The sequence below is a fragment of the Talpa europaea genome, assembly GCF_964194135.1.
Source record: "Talpa europaea genome assembly, chromosome: 11".
Taxonomy (NCBI): Eukaryota; Metazoa; Chordata; class Mammalia; order Eulipotyphla; family Talpidae; genus Talpa; species Talpa europaea.
The window spans coordinates 867090-889177 of NC_140078.1; positions in this window are offsets into that span (position 1 = coordinate 867090).

A 22088-nucleotide genomic window follows, 5' to 3' on the forward strand; every position below is an offset into this window, starting at 1 on the left:
CGTCCCTCCAGCGGCCCCAGCCCCCGGCCCGGCCAGTTGTGTTGCGTCCTTGGGGGTACAGGGCTTCCAGTGCCTGGGCTGCAGGGATCCCCACAGTGCCGACCACCACACAGCACACCCGCGCCGGAGCCTGCTGAGGAATTGACCGGCCACCTGGAGCTGACCGTGGGACGGACTGTGACCGGGACAGAGGTTGGGCTGGGGGAGCCACGCAGCAGGCTGGGGGGGGGGGTGCAGGGCATGGAGGGGCTTCACCTCGCTCAGGTGACCAGTCGCCAAACTGTGTCCCCTGGGGCTGGAGGCCAGAGGGGAAGAGGCCAGAAAGGGCCACAGCTACGGGGGCAGAGGGACGGGTCCCCACGGCCTACAGGGCGGGGGACAGTGAGCATCCAGCCATCTTTACGCTCTGGCGGGAGCTACCTGGGGGGTGGCCAGGAGGAAAAAGTGGCCTGGCCTTCCCTGGGGAAGTTGGGCTGAGGGAGGAGCCCCACTGACCGGCCGGAGGGACGTCCTCATGCATGTGGGGGGCCCGGGATGGGCTTGGATGGTCTCAGAACAGCTGCACGGCCTGGCAGCCAGCGGGGCCAGCACCCGCTGAGGGCGTCACCAGGGATGAGCTGGTGCCAGATGAGCTGGTGCCTCCCGCTCCCTCCATCCTGTCTAGCCCTGAGAGCCAGAGGCCACGCATGTAGGTGACGGGCAGGGGGCGGGGGCCCTGGCTGAGCGGAGAGGGGAGGATCCCCACCCCACCCCGTCACCTGGCTGGGGTGAGACTCCCTGGGAGGGAGAAGCTGTGACTTTCAGGGACGTTCGGGGTTTGGGAAGGGAGGCTCTTTTCCGGCGAGTTTTCATTACCTGGGAGCTCGAGGAAGGTGCAGGCCTGCCCCGGTCTTTACCCAACACACGGGGACACCGGCCCCCTAATTGCGCCAACAGGGGAAAGGAAGAATGATGTCTGCCCACGGGGAAACAGTCAGCGCCAACGCAGCGGCGCGTGACCAGCCCGAGAGCAGACGGCGCGCCACAGGGGGTGGTGGGGACCAGGCGAATCAAGACGGGTGGGCGCTCGGGAGCGACATCCACTCTCGCTCCCGCTAACTGGGGCATCACAGAAATTCAAGCACAATCTTGCCAAATGTACCCAGTTTTAATGAGAATCCAGAAACCTGAATTTTTATGCAAAGTACATGCTTTTAGGACCAAATTTCTTTTTGGCCACAAAACATGTCACAGCCACTTGGAGGAACCAATCAGCTCGCCCCCCCAGGAGCTGTGGCTGCGCGTGTCTGAGGTGAGCTCGTCGGAAGCGCGGTCGCCACAGCCACTGTGTCTCCTCCCTGCTGCGGCTCCCCTCCCGCCGCGCCGCGCGTCTCACGGAGGCCGGGAGCGCCGCTTCTGCTCTTGGCAAGATCTCGGCCGGGAAATCTCAGAACTTACCAGTAAAAGCTTCACTAATAAAAGAAAAACCGCCGTGCGAGCGTCTTGCTGCTTCTTGTCCCTTCTCGCTGCAAGTCCTGACTTTCCCAAACTAAAACCAACAGGTGTGTCATGAGCACGAGACTCCGGCGACCTCCCCAGCGCCAGGAGAAGCAGCAGCCCCGAGATGTGCCGACGCGGCGAGCCGAGAAGGGGATGTTGTCGGACAGCGTGATTCTCCCGCGGGCCGCGGGCCGCTCGTGGCTGTTCTCTAAACAACACAGCCTGCTCACCCGGCAGCTCGTTCATGCGAACGTGCTCGTTACGGAGGCGCGAAACCACGGAAGCGGCGCTGGGACGCGAGCGACCCCGCCCTGCGTGCCACGGGGAACAGCCTTCGTCCCACGGTAGCCGGAAATAAAGCCCGAGTGGAGCGCGAAGCCCAGGCAGGTGCCAAGCGTCACCTGGCCCTCCCGCGTCTGCTCATTCCAAGGGATGAGAGCAAACCCGGACTTCGCCTTTGTTTCCTCCACGCTCGTCTGTCCTCTGAGATGCCTACTCGTCCGTTTTGGGGGTGACTTAGAGTTTGGGGCCCTGGGCAGAGCCTTGTTATGGACGTGTCCCTCCCTCACATGCGCCCTCGAGCAGGTCACCTTCTCCTCGTCACTGATGGGCACAAAAATATGGCGGTGGGCACCCGTCCCTGCCCGCGTCCTTCTCGGGCCTGGCTGGAAGCAGGGCTCGCTCCGTGGGCGGAGGGGCTCGCCCCTGACTACTGCCAGCACCCTCGCACCTGCAGGCACCGGTTCTGGGCAGTTCTGGAACTTGGGGAGGGCGGCACAGAGGGAGCCGTGGGCGTGAACAGTGTCGTGTTCACACAGGACAGAGCTGAGCCCCCACAGACCCCGGGCTCTTCCCTCGACACCCCCACCGCTCCAAGGTCAGGGTCTCAGCCTGTGGCCCAACATCAGCGCCCACAAGCAGTCTCGGGTTCCTTCGGCCCTTCAGTAAGGACGGGTGCGCTGAATGACTGACGCTGACACGCAGAACCGCCTGGACTGTGCCAGCCCCACAGAAGTCGCTGACTCTACAGAAGACACAACCTCAGCGCTGCAAATGCAGGCCCAGCGCACCCCCACGGCCCACCCCACGCCCGTCCCCACGCCCACCCCACATGCCCAGCCCACGCCGCCCCCATTCCGCCCCCGCCCAGCCCACGCCCCCCCCCAGGCTCTCGGTCCTGCAGGGCGAGGGTCCCGGCAACGCGGGGGTGAAACAGCAGCGAGTGTGTTTGCTCCATCAAGTTCCGCAGGCGGCACGTCGTCCACTCACGGCAGCTGCGGTTTGAGCTTCTTCCTCCTATTTCTTCACAGGGACCCCAGGGGGGCTGGCCATCCGGGGGCAGGACCGAAGGCCCCTCACGAGAGACTTCCAGACGTGATCCTTGTGGACCGACGTTCAGGATGAGGACACACCGTGGGCACTGTGGGAGTGTCCACCCCTTCCTGCGGCCACAGGACGTTGTGTGAGGCTGGTCCCTGGGGGTCTGGCCAGCGGGTCCCTGGGGGTCTGGCCAGCAGGTCCCTGGGGGTCTGGCCAGAGAGTCCCTGGGGGGTCTGGCCAGAGAGTCCCTGGGGGTCTGGCCAGCGGGTCCCTGGGGGTCTGGCAAGTGGGTCCCTGGGGGGTCTGGCCAGTGGGTCCCTGGGGGGTCTGGCCAGCGAGTCCCTGGGGGTCTGGCCAGAGAGTCCTTGGGGGTCTGGCCAGAGAGTCCCTGGGGGGTCTGGCCAGAGAGTCCCTGGGGGTCTGGCCAGCGGGTCCCTGGGGGTCTGGCCAGCGGGTCCCTGGGGGTCTGGCCAGTGGGTCCCTGGGGGGTCTGGCCAGTGGGTCCCTGGGGGGTCTGGCCAGCGAGTCCCTGGGGGTCTGGCCAGAGAGTCCCTGGGGGTCTGGCCAGTGGGTCCCTGGGGGGTCTGGCCAGCGAGTCCCTGGGGGTCTGGCCAGAGAGTCCCTGGGGGTCTGGCCAGTGGGTCCCTGGGGGTCTGGCCAGCGGGTCCCTGGGGGTCTGGCCAGTGGGTCCCTGGGGGTCTGGCCAGTGGGTCCCTGGGGGTCTGGCCAGTGGGTCCCTGGGGGTCTGGCCAGCGGGTCCCTGGGGGTCTGGCCAGTGGGTCCCTGGGGGTCTGGCCAGCGGGTCCCTGGGGGTCTGGCCAGAGAGTCCCTGGGGGTCTGGCCAGCGGGTCCCTGGGGGGTCTGGCCAGCGGGTCCCTGGGGGTCTGGCCAGAGCCTGGGATCTGCAGTCCAGCTGGTCATTCCCAGCCAGGGAGTCCCGGGAAGCCTGTGGGGGTTGGGGGCTGGCGTGGCCACGTTGGAGGGTGCTGCGTGCTTCTGTCTTGCTCATTCATTTTGGTTTTGCTAGGGCCTTTGTTTCTCTGATGCTCAGATATTGTACCATTTGGCTCTAAAATCTACATGGAAGAGCATTAATTAAAGGCAGACACATTGCAAGGGAGACAGTGTTAGGATGACGCTGGAAGGTGCAGTGTAATTAATTTTGTACACGAGAAACATGAACGAGGGAGCCGGGCGGGGAAGCCACAGCCCACAAAATGATAATGAGAAATGCAGCTGCAGATAAGACACAGTGCGGAGAGACATATGGCGCAATTAGACTTGGGGGGCGTCAAAACAAAGGGTCCCCGCTAGGAGCACGTGAGGATTTGACAGAACTCGCAGCGGGCGGGTCCCGGGGCCCTGCAGTCGGGGAGGCGCCGCGGAAGCGGGGTGCGGGGCTCCGGGGACGGCTCGCGCTGAGCAGCCCGCTTAGGATGGCACAAGAAGGGGGGGCCCTGGGGTGCCCCCTCCGGTGTGTCCTGCGTCCCATGGCGGCGCCTTTGCCATCGTTGTCCCCGCGGACGTTTTCCAGGTGTGACCTGGAGGGACCTTCGGGGTCCGCTGCCTGGTGGTATCTGATTGGGAATTGTTCGGTTAACAGGGACCCCCCCATGCCCGAGGCCGGCACCCTGGAAATCCCACCCCTGTTTTGAGAAAGTGCTTTCCCCGCCAGCCCCCGGGGGGCCTGAGAGCACCCGCCTGCTGCCAATTAGCCCGGGCTGAGTGACAGGCGGGTTTGGCAGAGAGGACGAATGGTCGAGAGGCGGCCTCTTATCCGTGGAATATGAAAGACACGCTTGAGGGCCCCGGGCCTGAGGGGAGAGTTTACCCCAGGAGGGGGAGGCTCGGGGAGCCCCGGGGCAGAGCAGCGGAGGCCCCGGCCAGTGCACCGGCCGCCGTGGGCAGGTTCAGCCTGGAGGGAGGGGACGCCGGCAGGGGCCTCGCCCACCACGAGGGCTGAGAGACCAGCGGGGAGGTGTCCTGGGGCCCAGGCAGAGGGGTGGTCGGAGCAGAGAACCGTCCCAGACCCCTGGTATTTGATACAGAAAGACACAGCCGTCCTGATCCCTGTGCCCCCACCCCGGGCCACGCCCCACAGGCAGCTGGAAGGAATGGGGGGGGCTGCAACCACCGAGCAGAGCGGGTCCAGGGATGGACGGTGCGGTCATGGGGGGGTCACGGGATTAGCTGCTCTAAGGTGACTTTCCAGGGAAGAGTCTAGATTTACTGAGGCCCTCAGGGTTCCATGACCCGCTGATAAGGAAGCGCTCTGCGCACTCACACAGCTCTGGGCGTCTGGCATGGGCCGTTAGCCGGAGGAGGGGGGCGCGGGGGGCCCCCCTGGTCACCCGTGAGTCCTTGGAAGGGGCTGAAACGAAGCAGAAGCGCCTCTGATGATGGGGAGGGGAGCTGCCCTCTGCGCCCCACGCCCTGTCGCACAGGCAGAGGCGACGCGGCCAACGTCCCTGATCAAAAACTCAACTTACAGAAACACGAGCGAGGGGATTGCTATTTTTCAGAAACACAATGTCATATTTATTCCACTTTCTGTGACTTATTAAATTCCCCGCTACAGTAATTATAGCCATGTATTGTTGGAGGTATAAACACTGGAGGAACTTATTACTGTCGGAGACGATTATTAAAACTACACAATTTTGCCTACAGACTAACACAAGCGAAAATGAAAGTTATTAAAACTCTTTTTAGGAGTCTGCTGGTGTCCTTGGGCTGAGCTCCACGGCGCAGTCAGAAAATGATACTCTGATAATTTCCATTCGCGGCACTTTTATTAACAGCGGATCTTGTCCCCACCAATTAATCTTTGCAAATTTACTCCCTTTTCTGAGTCGGGACAGGATTTTAAAATTTCATGCGCTGCATGAGAAGCCGCTTCATCTGTCTGTGTTGCGTTTCTCTGAAGAAGCCAAGCAAACTTCAAAAGGCCGGAATCGGGCACCAGCGCGGAGTGACTCTGGGCCGGAAGGGCAGCCTCGCCCGCCCTGGTGATGGGTGACGGCCCTTCTCCCCCACTCTCTCGCGCTCCCCACCTGTCCCTGGCTCCCTCTCCCTTCCCTCTCCGTGAGGACGTTCCTCATGACCAACGCGTCCAGGGGGCACTGGTGGCGCCTGGTGTCCAGGCCTCGCTTCTCAGACCACGAAGAGGCCTGGTCGGCAGCCACCGGGCGTGAGTTGGCCTTGCTGAGTTCCCTCCAGGGAACCGGAGCGACGGCGAGTGGAGCAGCTGGGAGCAGCACCTTCAGCCAGGCCGAGAGCAACAATAAGCGTCTTTGCTCCTGTGGGAAATATCTGCTAGTCCAGAAAGCGCCCGGCCTGTGGCTGGGGCTCTGCCAGCTCTGGCGGAGGCTTATCTGGTTGCCGGTGGGTGGCACACGGAGGGAGGTGGAGAGTTGGGGGGTCTCAGCGAGGGCCCTGCTCCCATCTGGCGGGTCCTGGAGACGGTGGTCCCCAAGCATCTGGGGGTGTGTTGGAACACGCTGAAACGATCAGGGGGTCAGGCCCAGCCAAGGGGGATCGGGACGGGGCAGGGGCGGCCCAAGGGCCTCCCAGGGGCACGTGGCTGGGCCGTGGAGCGAGGACCAAGGACGGTTCTGTCTCGCGCCCTGGCTGTGGTAGCCGCGCCTCCTGCGCAGCCCAGTTTCCAGATGCACTTGCTAAGGGGGCGCGCACATCTCCCCAAAATAAGTTAATCATGGTTTTAATGTGCAGAACCAGCCGAACCAGGAGCTCCTGTGCGGTGAGTGTTCCAGGCCAGGAAACAAGCTGGCGGCTCCATTATTCTGTGGATTTAAACTGGCAGATAAGGGCCGCCGGCCCCGGTGCAGGCCTCAGCGCCACGGCTGGCGCTCCACCGCGCTGTCAGCGCCAAGCAGATCGAGGAAGGTTCCTCACTTTCCTGGGGGATTGCTTTTGCCCCGAGAATTACATTTCCAAATTAAAGACACTTTCCCCGCCGGGGCTTACTTCTGGATAACTGAAAGAAATGGAAAAGTTAGAGATTTTCACGGTCTGTTGGTTTAAGTCAAAATTCTAGTTTGCTTATTTGGCTGTTCCGTTAGCCTTTGAGATGCCACGGCGTGTCCAATAAAAATGGATAACGAGGTGTTTACCTTAGGACCGTCCATCACTTCCGTTGCAGTCAATGACTAGGAGATTTGTAGGGAAACAAGTTAGAAATCTGGACGCGGACACATTCAGAGCAATGAAGAGACACAGAGGGGGTTGTAAACCTTTGCCATGGAAATTTCCAAGCTACCTCCGCCACGCGACACCCAGAAAAAAAGAACATTAAAGTAAGTTTATATGATCCTTATATAAAATTATGTCTAAAGTCAGAAAATAAGGTGCTTTTTCCAAGAGAGTTTCTTTTTTATTTAAAAATTTAAAAACCACTTTTTCCTTTGGCAATTTTATTTTATTATTGTAATAAATTACTGTGTGTCTTAAGGAGAATGTGACCTGTGGACATGCGACCACGTCACGCGTCAGTGAGTCCCTCTAGAAGCAGAGACACACGTTTGTGTGTGTGTCGAGGCCAACCCTGGGGGCCAGGATGAGCCCACGGGGACGCCCTCGCTGCCGTCCAGCCCGCGGCAAAGGGAGGGGCTGGGGCTCCCTGAGCTGAGGCGCAGTCTCCGAGCTTGCAGCTGTGAAAGCAGTCGTGAGCGGGAGGCAGACCTGGAGGTGCGGCAGAGGACCGGGAGAGGGAGCGCCTGGGGTCTGGAGCCCTCGAACGTGTAGCCACAAAGTGGCCTTTAGGGTCCTCCCGAGCCAAGGCCCGGTCTGGCTTCCCAGGGAGCCAGAGGTGAGCGTCCTTAGCAAAGTCTGGGCGCGTGGCCTGCGGGGGGGCCGCCTCCCGTCTTTATGCGCCGCTGCCCGTCAAACCCGCCGCGGCTGGTTGTGTCCGTGGCTGGGCAGGGCGATCCCCGTGAGTGTGGCGGATCCAATGTTATAAATGGATGCAGAGGCGCAGCCGGACACGTGACCTTCCCGCCACCCCCACCCCCGGGTCTCCACTTACATCAGCTTCTTCCGGGGCGAGCCGGGGGAAGGCACTTGACAGGACTGCTGAGTTTATCGAAATGCGTGGCTCCCACGGCTGCGTGGCACCCGTGGCTGGGGCTTCTGCAGGAGGAGCCGGCAGCAGACGATCCCGCCGCCGGGACGAGAAAGGTAAGTGGAGACAGCCCAGAAGCGGCTGCCCAGGGGAGCGCGTCGGGGCACCCCAGACTCCCCTGGCCACCCCACAGGGCGTCGTGCGACTGCAAACATGGCGGGGCTCCCCTAGATCTGGAGGAAGTGCCGAAGCTAACGAGGAGAGAGACCTGACGGCTGCCCGAGCCGGAGTGACCGGAGTGACCAGAGGGACCGCCCTTTCCCCAGGACCTCAAGTTGCGGTGAATAAGTCATGGTCATGTCCTTTTTCCCTCTGTGCTGATGGATTCAGAACATTTCTCATGTTTTCATTTAATCCGGGCATTAAATGCAGTGACTCCGTCCTCGGTGCTCCTGCACGCTCAGGGGCCTCAGCGGCCGAGTCCTGCACGCTCAGGGCTTCGGCTGCGGAGCAGGAGGGGGCAGAGACCCCTTTGGGGGGGCGGGGGCTGCGACGGCAGATCTGAGGAGGGGAGAGTCTCAGGGGCTGCCCGCCCCGCTGCCGCCCAGAGGGGTGTGTGCTTGTGTGTGCATGTGCACGCGCGTGTGTGCAGGTGTGTGGGGGTGTCCCATCTCAGGCCCTCTCCCGTGACAGGGAAGGGCCCCGTTGCTGCGTGGGGAGGGGCGGCCTCCCCAAGGGGGTTTCGCCTTCCGTCCCTTTAGTGATCAGGTTGAGAAACTTGAAACAGCACAACACACTTGCCTGCAGCCGTGTGCTCAAGCTGTCTCCACAGGGTGACACTAGGCTGGGGCAGACGGGGGTGAAGGGGGGAAAACAGGGGTGCGCGGTGCACCGAGGGGCGGTCCCTGTGGGGTGAGTCCGAGGGTCCGGCTGGGGCGGAGGCTGCAGCGGGTCTGAACAGGCAGGAGCTGCGGCCACGAGGGGCCTCCGCGGCCCGGGGCAGCTTCCTCCCCGCGGTGAGTCCTGTGTCTCGGGGTCGAGACGCCCCGTCCTTTGCAGCACGTTGTTCAGGGAAGGCAAGCGCCCTCGACCGTGTCGCCAAGGCCCAAACAGGCCGAGTCCCCTGTTGTTTCCTCACAATGTGGCTTCCTTCCGAGAGCCTCATTCCTGCCAGGGAAAAAAACAAACAACGAAAAACAACTTAAAGAAACACTTTCCTTCATGCGCCAAGCCGGAGACAGCGAGCAGCAACCCCGTGGCTAGGGCCCCAGCGCCCCGGGCCGGCGAGCCCCAGGTGAGTCGGGGGGAGAAGAAACGGCCGCCGTGGTGTCCAGGCAAGGAGAGTGGGGCCCGCGGGGAGAGTGGGGCCCGGGAGGGGGAGGGGCCGCATCTGGGGGAGCTGCCGGCTTCCGCGACCTGACGACAAGTCGACAGTCGACAGTCGGGGCCCCCGCCCGGAGGACGGTCACTTCTCCAGGTAAACTCCGCTCCCGGCGCCAGTGTTTGTGCACAGGATTTCTGAGCATTCAACATCATAAACCCTCAGCAGAGACGGAAGGAAAATTCCCAGGAAGGCCAACAGGCAGCCAAGAGGAAAAGTGTTTTCGAGAAACGGAAGAGTGAGCAGAGCCCCGCGCGCTGACGGAGAGAGCAGAGAGGGAGGAGCCCCCCGGGGCCTCGGGAATCCGGGAATCCGTCTACACCGCCTGGCTCTCGCGGCCGCTGGAGACGAGGGGCCGGGCGAGGAGAGAGGACCAGGGTCGGCTGCCTCCCGAGGGGCCCGGACGCCAGAGGACGGCAGCTGCCGCGGGCTGGGGATGGGCAGCCGGCTTGGGGCGCAGACACCCCTCCAGCCCAGCCTCGCCCCCCACGCACAGAAAGCTCGGGGGGTTCAGAGAGTCGGCGAGTATCTTTCGGGACAGACGCGCTCAGAAGGTCACGGGTGCCCCTCACTGGAGGGGCCCGCTGGCCAGGGCCGCCCAGAGCCCCATGTCCTGAGCTGAGCTCAGCTGCCTCGGGGCTCGGGAGATGGGGTGGGGGGGTGGAGGGGTGACCCACCCATGAGCTCTCTTGGGTGCACGCGGGGATTTTAACTCTTAACTGCGCTGCCGACGCAGCCAGGAAGGAGACTTCGCTGAAGGCTCCAGGTCTTTCGTTCCTCTCGGAAAACAGGACCTCGTGCCCAGGCTGGCGGGCGCGACCGCGGATGGGGGCTGGGCTCAGGCTCAGGCTCAGGCCGCGTGGCGTTGGCCTGCCCTGCCCTCGGCTCGGGAGCCCGGCGCCCAGCGGGGGTTGCCACCCCCGTGTCTGCCGGCGGCCGTGGCCCGGAAGCTGGCCGCCAGACCGGTGCCCGGAGGCTGGCACCACCGTGGGCAGCAGCTTCCGAGAGGGCCGGTGGGGGCCGGGTGGAGGTTGGGCGCAGGGAGTCTGCCCTAAGAGAGGGGGACGGCGGGCTGCGCAGTCTTCCTGGGCCCATCGCCCCCTCCATGCAGCGCCCCGCAGGAGACTGCCCGAAGCAGAGAAGGGACCACGACCAGAGGGGGCCCAGAGGGGGCCCGCCCAGCACCCAGAGTCCAGCCCGCACAGCCCTTCAGCTTCAGCTCTTGCTATTTTTCTTAAATTAAAAAAATATATACTTTTTTTGGCATTAAATAGCATGCACAGGATTATCCCTTTTTTTGTAGAAAGTCATTGATCTGTTTCTTATCAGCACGTAGGCTGGTGAGATGCTGGAGCTGAGGATGATTAATTTCTGGGGGGTGAGATTTTAGGTGACGATTTTTAATATCTTTCTTTGAAGTTTTCTGTATGGCGTGAGTGTTCGATAATGAGTGGGATTCTTGGACCAAAATATTAAAGCCATTATTCTTAAGCGAATCCGGTCCTCTACAGCCACCCCCAACATACCACGTGGAGGGAGGCGCAGGGAGACGGTCACCCAGATCCCCGGGATGGGACCGGTTTTGAAATTTTGCATTTTATGTGTGTTCCATCCCAGCCGCGATTACTACGCATTCAGTTTCCAATTAAAATACTAGAAATGGTATTTGTTAAAAGAGCATGAAAATTTCCACACTGCAATCCATGCAAAAAAGGGTCTTAGCCGTGGAGAGGCCCCCCACGCAGGAGACCCACGCAGGAGCCCCACGCAGGAGCCCCACGCAGGAGCCCCACGCAGGAGCCCCGCGCCCCCAGGACGCAGCCGACGGACGGCAGGGGCGGCTGGAGGAGTCTCTGTCCTGGTTCTTAATGACAGCGCTGCTGTCGGGTGGGCCCCAGCGCCCACCCCCCCAGCTCGTTTCCCCTTCTAAATGGGCCTGTGCAGATCAATAAATCTGTCCTTTTTACAAAATTATTTCAGCTTTCTTCCCACCTACGTAGATTTTATTTGGAGAGACCAGAAGCCTCGGAAGCTGCCCGCCCTCTCAAGCTAATGTATTCATTAGTTGTAATTGCCTCCCAAGTCCTCCCCCATCTTGGTCTCCTGGTTCCTTAATGGTTTTGATTGGATGTAGAACACTTTTATCTGGGTTAATTTACTATTCATAGTACAATGATGGAGTGTGCATTTGGTTACCCAGATTACAGCTGCAAATGGAGTTATCCGTCATGCCGGGAAGACTCTGGGGCGAGTGTTCAGACGCCTCCCGGGCATCTTCAAGGAGCAAACAGCAGAGCCGGCACCGGCAGCGTTTCCTGCCCAAACAGGAATCTGCTCCTGTCCTGTGAGAGCACGGCCTGGCCTGATGGCCCGGCCCGGCCCTGAACGCCTGGGCTGGCCTGGCCTGGAGGCCGGGCGGGGTGGCCTGACACACGTGGCTGCGGGTCCCTGGGGGCTGGGGCCTGCGCTGGGGGTTCCCGGGAGGGCAGGGTGGGGATGGGTGGGCTTGGCCTCCCGCTTCTGCAGCCCCCCTTGCGCCTCGCGCTGCTGGGAGGGATGAGGGGCCTGTGGGGGACCCTGGGAGCAGGCCTTGGGGAGCACGAGGAGGCTGCTCCCAGCCCCGTCCTGGCTCCCCGTGGGTCACTGGGGCGCTCTGGGCTCCCGTCTCGCCAGCCCCAGCTCCCTGGGCTGCTGCCCCTTCCAGACGCAGATCTGCAGAAGGAGCCCTGGGCGGAGCCGGTGTGGCCTGGCTGGCCCGGCGGGGCTGCCTTCGGGTTTCCTCAGGAACGGCCCCTCTTGCTCTGTGCACACTCGTGCTGTTACAGTCTCGTCCGAGCACCTGCTTCCTTCACGCTGTGGGTGAGGTAGCTGGATCCCTTCCCCGTCTGGGGTCCCTGGGAGCCCCCAGTCGTGTGCCAACATGACTGTAAGGAGCGAAGCTGCGTCTGTGGCGTCGAGCACCTGGGACTCTGGGGAGCAGCCGGATTTTCGGCAACATCATGGGCCCCTGTTGGGAGTTTTCTGCAAACCTCGTTCCAAATCTCCCCGTGTCTACCTGGCTGCCCGGTCCCCGCCGGGGCCTCGTCCGCTGGGGTCCACCTTCCCTGCTTCTGCTGCTCAGGGCGCGCCCAGGGCCCAGCCTGCTGGTGGCAAAGACCCTCCTGGCCGCGCCACGTTATGTATCTCCAGCTCCCCAAACAGAGCGCGGGGCCCCCTGGGCTGTGCGCCGGGCTGGAGTCCCCCGCCTGAAAGCCGTGCGCTCAGCCCAGCCGGCTGAGATCTCTCCCTCTGGCCCTCCTGCTCCTGCCCCCCTAGACAGCGCACCCCACCGCCCGCCCCCAGGAGCGTCGGGAACGTGGCCTGGAGTGCAGCGGGCGGCCAGGCGGGTTCCTGGGAGGCCGGGTGCTTGAGGTTTGAGGCCAAGTGTGGGCGTGGTGAGCCTGCTGGCCTCCGGGGTATGGAGGGATGCCAGCCACCTGCCGCCTGCCCCCAGTGCACCCGTCAGCCTCGCTCAGGGCCCCCTGCAGCAGCTGGAGGCTCGGTGAAGCTGCGAGGAGGGGGCGCGGGAGGTGGCTGGAGGGCCGCCTGGGTGACCCGGGGCCTCGCCGTCTCAGCAGCCGCGGAACACAAGCGGGCGTCACAAGCGGGCGTCTGGTGCAGGGGACCAGCCGCGGGGCAGGGCCCCAGAGGATGGGGTCCCTGCCCGGCCCGGTGGCCCCACCAGGAGAGGCAAGGTCCGGCCCTGTCTGTGCCTCATCCTGCGTCAGAAACGCGAAGGGTGTGAAGGCGAAGGGGGGGTTCAAGACAGAAGCAGAGTCCGGCCGTGGCGGGGGAGCCGCTGACCGGCACGATTCAGGGTGTGGCGGTTCCTGAATCCTCCCCTGTGGACGGCGCGGGGGGTCCTCGGGGTCCCTCAGCGCAGCGCCCCGGCCGGGTGGGGCGTCTGCCTGGAGCGTGGGTGGAGAGACTCTTGGCGAGGGCTGGATGGGGCAGCTGGGACCCAGGGACTCATGCGCCCTTCATCTTATTTTTAATGTGTTGTTCCGTTTTAAATAATGACCATGAATTATTTATACAATCAGAGGAGGAAGCCCAACGCGTGGGAGGAGAGACCAGGGGAGGGACGGTGGCTGGAGGGTCTCGCCCTCGGCCGGGCACCGGGGCAGGTGCTGCCCTGCGGGGTCCCGCCCAGCTTGGCAGCCGGGGGGTGGGGGTGTCTCCCCGGAGGAGGCCACCCAGGATTCTGAGTCTGCGGGAGACGCAGATCCAGGGCCAGGGGCCGTCACGGGGATGGCCAGAGGCTGGGCGCCCGCCGCCCCCTCCTTGCCTGCCCCCCGCGGGCAGCCGGGTGCCGTGGAGTCGGGCAGGAGCAGGCCACTCTGCAAGCGCAGAGCGCGGCCCCCGAGCAGCACCCGAGACACGCGGAAACAGCCGTTTGCACAAGGAGCTTGTCGGGCATGTGGGGAAGGCAGGAGGAGGGCCCGGCAGGCTGGACGCGGGGGCTCCAGCAGGCGGGGGCGGGCAGCACAGGTGCGGATGGGTGTGGCCGATCCCCAGGTGTCCCCTTGCTGCCCAAATCAGCTCCCCCGGGCCACCGCCACACGCCCCCCTGTGTTCCGGGAAGCTGCCCATCAGCCGCCTGTCGATGCCCCCTGGCCGCCCTCCCGCCTTGGGGAGTAATTACTGGTCTGAGGAAGCATCGCCAGGATGGGAACTGAGACAAAGGCTCGGCTCTGCTCGCTTTCCAGTTTTAATTGAAGGAAAGTAACTAATTATCTCAAGCCGCAGTCATTATGTTCTGGCTGAGGCTGACCTTTCCAGAGGAAGACTCGGGCTTCTGGGGCCTCGATATGTTAACCAGTCACTCATTAAGTCCATCCTCACACCTGGGATCCCCCAGGGGTGCAGACACTGGGCGGGGCCGCCCAGCCCAGCCGGGCGTGGGGAGCACGTCCGTGTGTGGGGGCAGGTGGCGCGGGGGGCCAGAGTCACAAGCTCTGGGGGTCCCGTCAGCAGGCGGGGAGCAGGTGGGGCCTCCTGTAGTCTGACGGAGTGGAGGGGCCCCCCCAGCCTGCAGGCGAGTGAGGCCAGGCCCCTCCTGTGGCCGCGGGCACCTGTGCACCTCACCCCTGGGGGCGCCCGTGGAGGAGGCGGAGCCAGGGGAGCCTCAGACACTGGGTGTCACGCCCAGCGACTTCCAGAGCAGGCCTCCACGATCTCGGCAAAGATGGGAACCCGCAGAGAGGATGAAAAATAAAGCTGCAAGTCCAGAGGCCGGTACCCTCAAATGCTGGGCTGGTCATCAGAGCGAGCAAAGGGGGGACGAGAAGGGGCGTACGGGGGGCGGGGCTTGCGGCTTTGGAGACCGGTGAACGTGTTTTCAGGGGGCAGTCTGGTCTTGGGGGCGGGCTGGGACGCGTGCCCAGGGCCGCAGTGGGCACCAGGACAGCAGCTCCGGGAGGCCAGTCCGAGCCCAGGTGGCCGGGGCCCTGGGGGAGGCCAGATGGGGGCGAGGTGGGTCCTCCTGCTCCCCGCGGGTCATCTCCCAGCCTCCCGCTGGCCTCGCCGCTCCCCGAGCCGGGGAGGGGTGCCCCGGGCGGTCGCCCGCACGTCTCTCCTGAGAATATGCCCTTTTGTGCAGCAAGGAGACAACCATAGGGTCACAGCGATTTCCTCAAACCAGGAGCGTCTGAAGCACCCCAGCCAGCTCCGGCGGCCCAGACCTGCCCCTGCGCGGAGCTCGGCCACCCGCCTCGCCCGGAGCGGGCTCAGAGCCCCCTTGCGCAGGAAGGAAACTGAGGCACAACCGCCTCTGGCGGGACTCCGTGTCCCTCGGCTCAGGGTGCGCCGAGGTGCAGAGTCGCGGCCAGGGCAGGGCCGGGCTCCCCGCGGCGCCGGCGAGGATGACATGAGACCGCCAGCCCGTGCTCCCGCCTGGAGACGCCGCTGGTGCCCGGGGGTCAGAGCTGAGCCTCAAGCACCCCGGCACCCAGACGCAGGCTCCAGGGCACAGGCCCGCCCGCCCAGCCCCGGGTGCTCCCTCCAGCCTGCCTGGGTGCCTTCCCGCCCGTTTGCCCCCAGAGGCGCCACCCGCCCGCCCGCAGCAGCGCCGCGCCCGCTCTCCCCAGCTCTGGTCGGGAAAGAACTGGCTCGGCCGGTGACGCCTCCATGACCTGGAGCACGCGCCCCCGAGCCACTGTCCTCCCGCTACACCCGCCTGGGGCGCAGCCGTCCTGTCGCTAGTCCAGTGACGCAGCAGCACCGGGGGCCAGCCGGCTGGACCCCAGAGCCCCGGGCGCAGTCAGCCATGGGAGGGTCTTGTGACTCGGGAATGCCACCTGGTGCGGCTCTCAGCCCCGGCGCCCAGCCCTGTCCTGTGCTGCCCCCCTGCTGGAAGGGCCCCAGCAACGGAGGCCCGGGGGTGACCTTGGCAAAGGGAAGAGGAGGCAGTGGGCCTGCCCTGGCCAGATGGAGGACCGGGCCTCTGGCCAAGATGGACAGTCAGGCCCCCTCTCCAAGATGGAGGACTGGGCCCCTCTCCATGACGGGGGAGGACCGGCCACTCCTCCCTGGAGGATGCACGCCCACTCCTCTGTCCCTCCGCGCAGGAGGGGTGCAGGCCCCCTGTCTCTCAGGCTGAGTCTGTCCCTGCCCCAGGAGAGCATGTGCCCCCGCAGGCTCCCAGGGCTCCGAGGGGTGCCGGCCAGGCTGCCCGGAGTCCTCCTGACACGCTCCTCGGGGCGCCTCCCTGCCTGCCTGCCTGGCGGTCCCGGCCCCGCCGGAGTCCCAGCCCCAGCGAGGTGCCCAGGCCCCGGCCCTGCTCAAGGCCTGAGCCTGGGGATCCAGCGCCCCTGGGCTGCAGGCAGGGTCAGCTGCGGGCATCTCTGCGGGGCACCCATGGGTGCTCCTTAGAGGAAGTGTCTCTGGTTGGAGCTGCATCTGGCTTGTGTCTCCCGAGGCACCTACAGGCCACGCTGCAGGCCACAGAGGCCGTGCCGGCCGGGAGGACTCGAGGACATACAGACTCGCCAGCCGGCCCCTCGGCCTGGCCAGGGTCCCCGCCCTCGGCTGCCCACGCGCGGCGGGGAGACCACGGAGAGCTCGGCGGTGCCCAGACATCCCTGCGCAGCCACTCAGCACCCACGGCTCGGTCAGCGGTCAGCACGGGGAGGACCGTTCTGTCCAGTTCTTCACCATGGGTCTGGGGCAGGCGGAACTCGGAGCCATGACCTGGGGGTGACAGTCCCGCGCCTGCCTGGGTCGGGACGTGGCGCTTCTGCGTAATGGGAGCTGGTGGGGTCGGGGCTCAGCTTGGGGACCTGGGAGGATTCTCTGTTCCTCCTCCATCGCGGAGACCCCATGTCTTCGGAGACCCCACGTCTGGGGACGTCACATTAACTTCTCGGATACGGGAGTTGTTCTGTGTGTTTTATCGTGGGGGCGGGGGGCTGCCCCGGGCTGGAAGGTGCTACTTTTCGGGGAGAGCTTGTGGCTTTGAGGGCGGTGTGTGACTCCCCAGCAGGGGCCCGGCTCTTTCTCTCTGCGAGGAGACGCGGGCCGGGGGCCAGGCTGCCCACGCCCCAGGCACACCTGCGGGAGGCTGACCTGCTCTGTAAGCACAGCCCGGGAGGGGACAGGCCTGCCACGCCTGGAAACACCCGGCCCCTGAGGCCGCAGGGCGAAGGCAGGAGAGAGAGGGGGAGCAGACGCTGGCTGCCCCTCCACTTCGCACGCGCCCACGTCGGCTTTGGGCCTGGGGTGCAGGCGGCCCCAGCAGTGCCTGGTTCCTCCCCAGGAAACTTTAAATCAAGCCACAGAGCACAGGGGTGGGAGCCGCTCCGATGGTGCCGCGAACCCGAGGAGTGCGTTTGCTGCTGCTCATGGGTATGCATGAGCGCGGGGTGTAGACGCCAACCCGCAGCCCCTCCCGGGCGCATCAGGGATTCTCTTTGTACTGGCCCCGCAGAGGAACGCAGCGTGCAGAGACACCAGGATCTCCAGCCCCGCGAAAACAGCCCGGCTCCCCCCGCACATCAAAGAGAGGCGCGGCTCTCCCGGCTCCAAGTCTCAGCCCCAGCAGAGCGGGATCCAGGCCGGACCTCCTCGAGCCGCGGGACAGCGCTGCGGGGCCCGAGCGGGGGCAGAGGGACAGGGGCTGGGAGGCGGGAGAGCTGGCTTCTCCAGGTGCTCAGCCCTCCCTCGGGTGGGGAGAAGCCCCAATCCCAGCCTCGCCCAGAGGAACCCCGCGGGGGGCTGAGGGACGCCCGGTGGCCCCTGCCGCTGGTGCCCTCGTGGAACACGCCTTGGGGCCCGTTCCATTGTGGTCTCGCTCGACAAAACCTCCACGCAACCTCTGGGCTGCAGGACGCAGCGCTGGGGAAGGCAGTGACAGCCCTGGAAAGGCCGTTTGGGGCGGCACAGGGGAGGGGTTTGCAGCAGCGCAGCCTTCATCAGACTTGGCCCTGCACCCCGGCCTCCGGGGCGCCCTCAGGGAGGCTGGGTTTGGTGGGGAGAGGAAGGGGCTGGGTCAGCACCCCTGAATGTTTGCTCGGCTGCTCCGTGCGGAACACTTAGCCACGCATGTCACCTCGTTTGTCGGATGCAGACGGCGAGACTCGAGGCGCGGGGGCCGGCGGGGAGGGGGCGGGAACCCGCAGCAGCTGCAGAGGGCAGGTCCACGGCTCAGCTGAGCCCCCGCTGAGCCCAGCTGGGCTGTTTTGCAGATGGGGAAACTGAGGCCCAGAGAGGTGGAGAAGCTGGCCTGAGGTCACACAGCCGGGGGCACAATCAAGGCCAATGCAGGTGCCGGCCTGGAGGGCTCTCGCCCTCTGCTGCGTGGGCCACCTGCCCCTCCCCCGCCGCGGGCAGCAGCTCCCGGCAAGGCCCTCGGGGTCACCCCTGCGCCTGTGCTCGGAAGGCTTCCCCTGAGTAATTCAACGCCCTGGGTCAGTGCGGACCGCAGGGCCCCGCAGCCCTCGCCGCCCTCCGTGTGGGCCTGATGCAGAATCAAACATTCTTCTCCCTAAAAAATGCACACGCCGGCTGGCCCTGCAGCCCCGTTTCCAGGGCAACTGGACCCCTCAAGCTCAGGCCTGAGCTTCCAGCTGGGAACCCCCCCACTCCCCGCAGCCTTGCTCCTGGGCAGGCGCCGCTGGCCCGCTTTGGCCGGCCCAGTGCCCTTTGCCTGTGACCTGTGTCCCCTGCCACGTCCCTCTGATCCCCTTAGATTTGTTTTGTGTTTGTTCTGCTTCATGTTCAAAACCGCATTCAGCTCTGCAGAAGCCCTCGCGTCTCTCCGGGGGTGGACGGCTGATCGGAGCCAGGAGACCCCCACCCCCGCCTGCAGCTCAGGAAGGCGCACGGCTAACTGGACACTCGAGTGGTGAGGACGGGCCTTGGGCCCCACCGCCGAGTGCTCTGGCCCAGCTGGGGGCGGCGCCTGCAACCCGCGGCCGGTCTCCGCAGCGAGGTGCTTAATTCGTCCCTTGATCGCTCTCGGGCGCCTCTGGCTGTGTCACATCCCAGTTAAACGTGTTTGCTCACGAGCTCAGAGGATGAGCGGGGCAGGGAGCGGGTGGCTGAGTGGCTGGGCGCATGCTCGCCAGGCACCCCGCATTCCAGAGCAGATCCCGCCTGGTTCTCCTTCCTGCGGCGCAGCTCTTCGCGCTCAGCCCCTACCCGCCCCGGGACCCGGCCTTCCCGGAAGCCGGCGGGGGCTGCAGACTGCGGCCTGCGCCCGGTTCTCCTCCGTCCCCCAGCCGGGAGGCCCCCTCCCTCCCGGGGTCTCATGGGCAACCTGGGCCGGCAGGCGGGAGCCACCGGCCTCAGCTGGAGTGAGGGGCGGCCGGAGCTGGAAATGCAGCTTCTCCTGGCCTGAGCCCGGGAGCCACTTGGAAAGGCTGGGAGGGGCGGGGGGCAGGCCCGTGAGTCCAGGCTGCTGCGCCCCACTCGGGACTCGGGTTCCCCCTCCAGCCCACCCATTGGCCCTGCCACTGGCACCAGCCCTCAAGGGACCCTCAGTGGAGGAGGAGTGTGGGGCTCACTGGGGTGTCAGGACAGTTCTCCTGTCCCCCAGGCTCCACCCCACTTGGTAAGGCCAGCCGGGCGCCCTCCCGGGGCTCTGACGGCCAGTGGGAGGCTCCTGAGGAGACGGGGGTCCCAGAGCCGGCAGCAGGCAGCTGGCAGTGCACACCCGGGGGCCCCGAGAGGCCGGGCGGCAGGAGGGTGGGTGCTGGGCTGGCGGCGAGAGCCCCAGGGTGGGGAGCTCAGCAGGGAGGGCAGCAAAGGCCGCACCGGCTCTGGCCAAGGTGGCTTTGAAAACGAGTTTTTGACTCATCACGGTCCTCATCAGCGGCACCGCAGGGCCCAGGACAGACCGGCCAGGCGCCCAGTGTCTGGGGCTGCGACAGAAGCAGCAGCGCCTGCGGCGATGGCCTGGCCGGCCACGGCCCTGGGGAGGCGGAGGGAGATGGACGAGGCGGACAGGCAGCAGCGCGCAGCGGGGGCGGGCAGAGAGCTGCGGCCTTGCCAGCCTGTGGACTCCCTGCGAGCGCAGCGCCCGGATGCCCCGCCGACCGGCTGCACAGCCACGGGCAGGCGCAGGATGGGCGCAGGCCCCTGACTGTGGCCCGGCAGAGGGCAGAGGGGGAGCCGGGAATGAGGAGTGACCGGCCACAAGGGTCCTCACGGGCTTGCACCGGGGAGTGGCCGGAAGAGCGTCTCTCCCCGGCTCTGCGGCGTGGGGAGACGGTCAGCGGCGGCCCCGCGGGGTCAGGTGTCAGCGAGAAGTGGGGGTGGGCAGAGCGCAGAGCGAGAGGGTCCCTCGGATTTCTCGCCATGCCAGCTGCTGCTCGAGGGAACGTATCTCACGCCAGTTTCATCACAGCCCAGGCCTGAGGGACGCGGGTGTCAAGACGGTCCTCGCCGCGGCTGCTGTGTGACTCTGGGCAGGGCCTTGGGCTCTCCGAGCTCCCGCCTCCAGCGAGGGCCACCGCAAGGACGCAGAGCCGCCTCCTCCGCAGAGCCGCCTCCTCCGGCTGCCTCTGCCGTGGGCGGGGCTGGGAGCCGGGCGGGCGGGCGGCGTGGCTAGTGCCCCGTCCATCTGCTGGCCAGCACAGCTGGGCCCTGGGGACGCGTGTGGTTTGAAGCCCAGGCAGCCAGTGGCCCCGTCACAGGCCAGCAGGGAGCAGTCGCTCTGCCCCAGCTCAGCCAGAGGGGCTTCTCCGGCCCCGGGGGCAGCTGTCCACACCCCTGTGGGATGCCCCAGGGCTCACAGGAAGGGCCTCCCACTCGGTCAATTTGGAAACAGATCTGGCCTTGAGGCACCTCGCGACCCCTGGGCTAGGGCCGCAGAGACAGACCCACGCGACACTGCGGGTGAGACTCGCTTGGCCACACACACGCGGTGTGATGCCGGCCGGAGCCAGCCGCCTCCTCGGCCCACCGAGGCCGCTCCCCTCCACACATTCTCTGTGACGTTCTCAGTGTGGTCAGCCCTGGGGGACCCTCCACTCGGACAGGAGCAGGCTCCGGGGCCGGGCCGGTGATCACGGGCGTGCAGGCGCCCGCAGCCGTGAAATGCAGACCCCCGTTCCGAGGTGCTGCCTGTGCCTTGGCCTGGACGCGTGAAGGCGTGTGGACGGGAGCCTGGACCATCTCGTCCCTGTCTGAGAGGAGGGCTCTGGATCCTGCGGGGCCGGCTCTGAAAGGAGCCTCTGGGCCTGACCACGGTCCAATCTCTAACTTGGCAAGAGACATGATTTGGGCCCTGGAGAGTTGCTGCGTTCCCAGGGCCTCGAGGCTGCATTTCCATCTGGCTGCGCCGATAAAGCGGAGAATAAAGGAGGACTCCGAGGCGGATATTTCAGCTCCCCTCGCCTGCTCTCTGTCCTCCTGACTCGCCCCTCCCGCCGCTCTCTCTGTGCCCATCACTGGGCCAGGCGCGCCCCCGTGTTCATGGTGAACTCAGCAGGAGCGCATCCCGGAGGGCGGGAGGAGTAAGCCAGGATGAGCTCCACAAGGACTGGGTCTTCTAAAAATCTAATCCCTGAGCTTTCTAGAAAGCACGATCAATAGCGAGAGCCCCAAAAGTTTCCGGGGAGGCCTGAGGGCTCTCTGAGCACAAGCTGCGTGGAACATGCTCGCCGCGAATTTTTGCCAAACGCAGCACCTGTCCCCACTAGGCGGCACCCCATGGGCTCACTGCCGGCACCGTCCCCACCCAGAGGCACCTGTGGGCTCGCTGCTGGCGCTGTCAGCGGGGCGGGGGACAGCGTGGCCCAACCTCTCCCTGTCGAGCCTGCCCCACCTTGGCGAAGGCCTTGGGGCTACTACTTAGGAAAGGAAGCTCCGGATACAGCAGCAGAGAGGTTTTGTGGGTGTTGCCCCCACCGGGAGGCCAAGCTTTTCTGATGGAAGAAATTCCAAGGTGAGGAGGAGACCAGGTGAGCCCGAGCAGGAGAGGCTTTGTTCGCCGGAGTAACCCGTTGCCATGGTGTCCCGGCGCTCAGCGCGTGGCTCACGCAGCCAGACAGACTCTGGTGTGTTTCTAAGACGCTCTTTGCTGGCTGCGGTCTGGTAAAGAAAGGGGGGCTGCATCCCCGGCTCACAGATGCCCATTTGACACGTGACCCTGTTTCCAAGGCGAGGGGGGCTGAGCTAGGACTGGAGGGCCCCGGACAAGCCCCTGCCGGGGACGAGCGTCAGGCTAGGTCTGTCAGCCCCACCCGGGGTCTCAGCCCCACCCCCCCCAGGATGGTCGCACGGGGGGCCCTGGGCCGGGCTGGACCCTCTGCCTCCCCCTCACACTGACGCCGAAGTCCACGCTTT